The sequence below is a fragment of the Chelmon rostratus genome, chromosome 16, assembly GCF_017976325.1.
Source record: "Chelmon rostratus isolate fCheRos1 chromosome 16, fCheRos1.pri, whole genome shotgun sequence".
NCBI classification, from domain to species: Eukaryota; Metazoa; Chordata; class Actinopteri; order Chaetodontiformes; family Chaetodontidae; genus Chelmon; species Chelmon rostratus.
Window position 1 is genome coordinate 14,091,695 of NC_055673.1, and position 8,293 is coordinate 14,099,987.

Here is an 8,293-nt window from a genome sequence, read left to right on the forward strand (position 1 = left end):
CACAACACAATAGCCATGGGCAGAGGATGAATTGGATCATAGCTCTGCAAAGAAACCATTGGAGCACTACATGAATCCCATTTATCCGTGTGTGGTGCTCAGATTTTGTTATCATAGCAACATCCTCCTCTGCAAATTGGAGTCAACATGAACAACCAAGCTTGAGTTATATGTTCTTTATACTGTCGATGCTTCAAAAACAGGTCAGGGTCTAGAAGAAATAAAGCAGTGCAGCATCAGTGGCTACTTTTCCAAATGCAGTTTGATTCCTGGAGACTAATGCGAGGCATAAGCAGGACATCAACAACTCATGGAATCACAATGTAGTACTTCATCATGAGTCACATATCCTTTAAAATAGTTGATACAAATATCACAAAACATCGTAGTTTGAATGGCAATAAACTGGCTTTATCCAGAAAGACATCAATAAAAGGCAAGCACTGTCTGCTCTTTGTTTTTCCACCACTGCTGTTGCCAAGATTGCCAGTTACCATCAATCAGAGCAACAAAGGGGTGTACCTGATTGGACATGACATGATCAGCTTGGCAGCACGGCTATGATTTTACAAATCAGTGTCGGTCAATCTAGAGGTTTGCACGGAAAAAATGTGCAGAATATTTGCATTTGTTTGGAGGGAAATATGTTCAAAAGGCCAAAGACTGTGTAACATGGTGGTTATTTTCCAAAATACACACTGAACATGTGAAGAGCTTTGAGAGTTCCCTTTAGTAATACTGTACTAAGCAAAGCAGGAGTCATGTCAGCAGGAGGAAACAACTTCCTATGTTCCTAAAGCTGTAACCTAAATTATTTCAATTTACAGATGGGTTGATGTAGTAAGTTTTTGAATGATTTTCTTAATTTTGTTGGACGAAAGCAGATTCAGACCAATTTGTGTTTGTGACATAATGTGTGCTATTAATTCCATATAGGCAGGGTGACACTACAACAACGGCTATAAAAAAAAAAGGTGTCAAATTACCTGCAAATTAGCTGTGCACGCTAATTAAAATACTCCTCCATATGTTCTGAAATCAACATTTTGGCTCTCATCACCATTTATGACAAAAAGACATCCACAAAAAGCCAAAAGTAGAAAATAAAAGATTTTATGAAACAAATAAACATGAAAGGTTGTAGTGTGTTGAGTTAACTGGGGAAACCAAGTAAATGGCTGAAAACAAAGGTGGCAAAGAGAAAAACAAAAGGGAAAAAGAAGAGAGAGGTTCAATGGCAGGTGAGACAGACGAGTGAGCGAGGAGGGACGGGGTGCGTGGGAGACAGGGGAGAGGGAGCTGGATGAGCTCACCCCCGGCTTGCGGGTGAGTCAGGGGGCAAGTATGCAGGGGATGCTCCCTGATTCATCCTGGTACTGGCTTGTGTCGAGGCCTGGGATCCATCTGGCTCACCCCCATTTTACACTATCTGAGGTTGAGGGAGGAGAGGTTGGGTCAGGGCTAGGTGTGTGTGTATGTGTGTGTGTGCCTTTGTGTGTATTCAGGGCAGTTAGTGTTAGGACTCAGGGGTGTGGGGTGGGGTCCGCTTGGAGGACTGGTAAACAGTGTGTATGTGCATCAGGGGCAGGGCCGAGGCAGGAGAGATGACCTGGAACTCTGGCTGAAGCTGCAACAGACATCAAGAAAAACAAAACCACAAGCTTCTGCCTTAATAAGTCACAGGTGGCACACACACACACACACACACACACACACACACACACACACACACACACACACACACACTAGCCAAGTCCATTTAGACACCTAGTCAGCACCTGGAAATGATTTGCAGGGACCTCTTCCTTCTTTATTTCTCTCTGGTCAAGGTGATGGAATGATGAGGACAAGGTGTGAGGAAGGCCAGTCTTTATCCACAGCTTATACATGTGCGTAGTCGAGGAGGTGGGAGTTCACCGAGGGACAGACTTCATGCTCAGCCCGAAACCACTGGCTGGCTCGAACGTAGTGATTTAGAAGACTCTGAGCAGCTTTGTTTATTCTTGGGAAGTGGAGTGGAGGGGGAGACAATGAGAGCAGGCTGGGAGCCGGTTTGGAGGGAAACATTCTGGACGCTCTGCTTTAACATAAGGTTGTCTTACCAAAGAGTTAAAAGTAACTGTTGGAAAGCCGACTGAAAGAGCAATTTGACAATACAGTATATTCCAAAGTGAAAAATGGATCTTTATGTGCAGTAAAATACAAAAACTAACTGGACATGTTAAACATTATCGCCTTGTCTTTCTGGACATTCCTAAACTCATTTTCCTGGGATCTTGTACACACACAGGGAACATTTATCTGTACATGTTGAAGCTACAACAAAAACTGCTAATGCTGAAGCTAAAAAGACAGTGAACATTATATTTTTGCACGTTTTTACATTCACATCTGTTTGTGTATTATATGCTGCAGGGTGTTCACCAGTTTCACTGTTTCTAAAATGAGTTGCATTCAGCTAAAACTGAAGGAAGGCATGTTTTGCTGTTTTGTTCTGTTTGTTTGGGCCATTGATCATCCCACTGATTGGATACTGATGCATTCAAGTCACTGTACAATAATGGGCATCACAACAACTGTCAAACAAAAACTATTCTTAATTCACGGAGCTGTCAAACCCTCATTTTCTTTTAATGACAGTCATGTTTGCTCGTTATTTGTACTTTGAAATGGGTTTTGTTCAGTGTTTTTGTGGTTTTAATAAAGAGGGATATATTCACTACTTTGTTCAAGGAAGCTTCCTTTTTCATGCCAGATGTGTTTCATACCATATAAATAATGGAAACCACTGGCTGCCAGAAAAAAGCAGGTTTTAGCCTGAAAATCAAGGCAGATGTGATTTGCAGTGTGACTTTCCTCCAAAGCTTTCAAATGCAAACCATTACTATCAGATTTTGGATGAGCTAATACTTAAATCAAGCGCATTATTTTCCCTTAACATAATGCCATATTGGGATTCTGGAAGAGGCTTATTTATTTGAGGGCTTGTTCTGGAAGCCAGCTGTCTTATTCTTGGTTAAAAAAAAAAAAAAAAGACAATTAAGATGAGTGAAGTGTTTGGGGGCTAACCAAACCGTTTGAATACTGTCGTTTTAGCAGCTGAAAAAGACCCATCCAAACATGCGGTATGTGTTCACGCATATGTGAATGTGATCAACAATGGAGGAGCGTCTACAGTGGAGGATGGACAGCGTGGAGACAAACACAGGGTCAGCTCAATGGCCAGCCATAGTGGTGTGTGTGTGTGTAAATAATGAGAAGGCCACAGGTGTGTGTTCTATAATCCCATCATTAAAAACAGGGCTGGTACAGATAGGTGTCACATGCGCACACACACACACACACACACACACACACACACACACACACACACACTCACAAAGTGCCCTCTGATGTGTATTAAATTTAATGACACATACCCACTGTGGTGTAAGAGGTGTCCTTCAGAAAGGTATTGGTATTAGGCCTGTCTGTGTAAATGCCACTATAGCCCCAAGGCCTGTCAGCTCCCTGTCTCTCTCTCTCACTCACTCAGAAGGTGTGTGTGTGTGTGTGTGTGTGTGTGTGTGTTTTGGGGGAGGATATTTAGAAGTCAAATGCAAATATCATAGGAAGTTTTTTTTCCCTCTCCTTTGGAGAGTGGACACCTGTGTAAACTGCCATGTCACTTGGTGCGCCACTGTGTGTGCAGACAGCCCAGACAGCCGCCTGTCAGGTGATGTTGAATCTGCGATAACTTCAAGCTTTTTGTACACAATGACTTCAAGGCACATCTTGATGATATAAGCAGCTTTGTAGGGTTTAGCTCCATTGGGGCCCAGAGTGTCCCGCCAGTGATATTTCTGGATTTATAATCTCTGAAGGATGACAATAAACTATTAATGCTATAATAATATAATGTTGCTCCACTGGAGCTGCTATGATGGGGTTTTTTTTTTTGGTTTAAAGCATCACAAAAGGATCTGAAAAAACACAAATCAACATTACAAGGCCTTCCAGTGTGCTAAGCACAGAATAATGCTTTCACTGGCGGTTCTCTGCACTACACAGAATAAATCAATTGGACATGAATAGGCTAGTGGTTGGAACAATTGTGAGTGGTGCTTTGAGACAGAATGGCAGAAAAAATAATCACAGGAAAGTATTTCAAAATCAATTTTATACATATGAGTCAGACTTTTTTTTAAATCAAGGTTGTGTTCAGACAGAAAGCAAAGCTAAATTTCACCTCAAGTTCATGCGTCCAGTTGCGTTCGGTTCTTTTTGTTATTACCTTCCACTCTCCCTCCTTTTTCATCCATGTACGTTCATGCAGCAGACCCATGAGCTCCACAGAGAAATGCTTTCTCTTATATGTTAAAACCTTTCAAGTCACATTCTGAAATATCAGCATGCCAACATGCTTGGAACAAAAATGCTAACGGGCGATTATCACCAAAGACATTAGAAGTCAGTCTGGGCTAACTGACCAACACAGCCATCTGTAGAGCCACAACGCCAGGATGGCTAACAGCTACACATTAAATATACAGGCCTATTTCAAAGAAAAGCTCTTTTCACAAACCTTACTGATAGCACAGAAAATGATAATACTGTATATGTCCAAGTGTGATGCCAGGACAAAACCCAAACTCTTTATACAGGCACAATAAATCCAGCATCTGGCTGCCATTAAAAAAACATCTTTGATCACTGACCACTGCCCGTCGTCTCACTACCCTTTGACAGAGGATTTTCTGGGGCCAAATATCTAGAATGACAGGGGTGCAGAGATAAAAAAAAAAAAAATGAAACAAGAGAAACAAGAGAAAAGTTCTCTCTGAATGGCGCTCTTTCTTCCTCTAAAGTCCCGATATCTGGCCTGACCTGTAGTGACCTCTGGCTTCAGGGGACAAGAGAGAAAGAGAGTGGACAGTGATGTGCAAATAGAGAGGGCAGTGTGCATATTTGTGGGATGCAGAAAAAGACGAGGAAAAAAGAAAGAAAGAAGGAGCATGTGTGGGGGTGCCTGATCTCCTTCCAACCCCCCCGGGGAACGAGTCCCGTGGCTCTGAATCTTAAATCAAAGACAGTGCGCAACCACGATCTTTGAAAGACCCTCTTACTGCACTGAAAGCGTTCCCTAAAAGATTCCATGAGATAAACTCTACTGAGAGTCCTCGCTCAGGTAACACAAACACACACACATGCAGCGCCTGTGCACACGGCCCCTGAAAGGCTGAGACTGCGTCCTGGCTCGTTACCCCTGTGTCATGTGATACCTGTTCGGGTTTGTTTCACCCACAAAGAGGGGACGAGCGAACAAGAAGAAAAGGTGAACAGAAAGATTGATAGCCACCGTCTTCTTGGACCATGTATCATCTGCCGATGTCGCTGTTGCCAAAACACAGTGACTGCTGCTTCAGCCCGTTAAAATGTCACTGCTAATGATGTGGGTTACGCTACTAATCTAACTAATGTGTTGTTCCTATGGGGTCCGGTATCCTGTCCAGGTCAAGCCGGTGCCTGTGAGGATGGAATAACGGCTAATTGTTCCTCATCTGCTGTTATGGCTGGTTTAGAGAAGAAGAAAAAAAAAACCTGCCAGGTTAAATGGGTGGTGATTGGAGAGCCTGATGGTTGAGAAACAATCATGTGAGCCATGATGCTACCTGAATGCACTCATCAGTGCTTGCCTACTCTCTGGAACAGTGAGTCAAAGAGAGAGAAGGGGGGAGCTGAGATCTGCTTCCTCATTCCAATAAAGACCAGGAAAAAAAAAACAAAAGAACCTGGAGAGAACCTGCTTGTGTTATTCCCTCAGGTAATCCCACGCTCACCAATGCATGGCCAGGCAGACCACTGTGAGAAACACAGGCTTCTCCTTGCTCACTGGGTAACACCTTGTCTTCGTCTCCCACACTTAAACCAGACAATTTAAAGGCGTCTCAAAGACGGGACGTTGTCAGCAAAGGTTCACTTGTTGTTTAGGTTGCCTGAAAAGATGAAGACAAGGCCACATCCGAGTTCAGCTTCTGCCACTGAGGCTCATTCGCTGAAATTTTGCTCAGGAATCTCTGACGCATGCTGCAGCTTTTGTTGGCACGATGAACCAAACTTGAAAGGCAAAAACAAATGGATGCCCAAAACAATCAGCCTCAGAGAATCCAACAGACGTGCCTGATGCTTATTAGCTCGATGAGCTAACAGAGTCCTCAGTGGTCTGCTTTTCCATTTAACTGATGTGTACAAGAGGCTTGACTCTCAGGTGAGTCAGTCTCAAGTGGGTCCGACTTGGATGGTTTACTCAGGGTGTTGAGTCTCCTGGGAACTGAGGGATAGGATGTCAGCTGCTGCTTCCTGCTTTAGCCAGTAACAGGAACTGGCTGCGTTCCAGTGTGTTCCTGCGTGCGTGTGTGTGTGTGTGTGCTGTCAGACAGAGGACTGGGCAACAAGCCCAAGTACAGCAGAGCCCAGGTGTTCCTCTATGAAGAACACAATGAGCGTGTGCAAACATGGAGGGACAGACAGGCAAATGGAGAGGGAATGGTATCAGAGAGCACACCTGTTGAGCACCTGCCCTATCCGCTTAAGACACACTGATTATGGATGCAGCAGTTGTAAACACACACACACACACACACACACACACATACACAAAGCCACTTGCACATGCACATCTCCTTCAAACCACAAATACTGCAGCAGCGATGCCTTCAGTGTCAGTCAGTAAGAGTAAGTCATACTTTTGTCTCTCAGACCTCGAGCTACTTCTGAGTCTGTGCAACTTTTCTGTCACTTTCCCTGCTCCCCCGCTGAGTTCTGCGGTCTCTGTGTCATTAGGCAGCGCATCAGGGATTAAGACGGCGATGGGGGGATGTGATTCGCAGCAGAATCCACTAAGTCTGGCATTACCACACACCTCACAAAGCACAGGGGAGTTTCTAATCCATCGCACAGTGCAATCCTGCTAATGCATTCATATCAGACACACAGGCAACAGAGGTCGGCGGAGAATTAAACAGCAAAGTATTACTGTCAAGTTCAGCGCTGACATGGTCACGTTTGTTTTTCGTGCATCCCGGTAAAGCGGCGGATAGGTGGGAAGATCATTTGTAGGACAAAGAAAACCATTGCAGAACTTGTACGACACAATATTCTAAATCACCCACAGCACAGGGAATAATATATCAATTAAAGTTATTAGATAATGAGCTACAGCTTTCAAATAACGCTCAGAGAGAAACAGAAATCCTAGCTTTTATGTCTTCTGTCATTGTGACCCTCTGACTACGGATGTATGCGCCAAAGTCCCTCACAAGATATTAATCTACATATTTTAATTTTTAAGCAGAGCTGCAGAAGCTGTGAAAGAAATGCAGCAAAGCGGCAAATCAATGAGAGGGGGAGGAAAAGAGGGGGAAGGTGAGGGGAGAGAGAGAGGGAGGAGACATTATGTGCGAGACTAGCAGTACTGCTTTGTGACACGCATCATCAGTCCTGTCTTCTAACTATATCTCCCTAATGGGAGCACAGCAGTGTGTGTGTGTGAAAGAGAGAGAGAGAGTGGGAGAGAGAGGGAGCGATGAGTCTCCCTGTCAGAGTGACTTGTCGAGTGTGTGTGTGTGTGTGATAGAGATAGGGACTAAATGAGCTCCTGGCGGGACTGACCCTCCTCACTTCTCACCGGTCCGTCAGAGAGACTGAGCGCTCCACTAGAGCGTGGCCACAGGCACGGTCCTGAATACTGAAAACACACACATTCACACACACGCACACACACACGCACACATGAACACACTCAACAGAAAGGTGGCTGCACAAGCCCTCCGTGCGCTCACACGCTCCAAAAATGGCACAGCAACAGAGCTGAACGCCATCTTAGAAACAAAACAGAAGACACACTGAGGTCTCTGAGCGTTTACGTTCACATGACGTCGTGGCAGGGACAGAAAACGTGACAAAACACACGTGTTTGTTTACGTCCAAAGCAAATACGCTCTAAATGTGCAGTGTCGGGTTCACCAGCAGTCATAATTATGATTCATGCCGTACATGTATGAGAACATTTTCTGGTGCTTAAAGTGTGGGAAAGTGAAGCAGCATTACACAGTGCACGTGGGTGAGCGTGTGTTGTTGCATATGCAAGTTTTGGACTAAGTGTAATTACTCTTGGTGACACACCTCACATGACTAATGAGCGGGATTTGGGCGAGCAGCGTCTAGCTCATTTGTCACAGGATGGTAGGTAAAGCTTCAGCGCTTCAGCCGTTAAGGTCGTGCTAAATGCCCATACAGTGAGCGCTACTGCCTG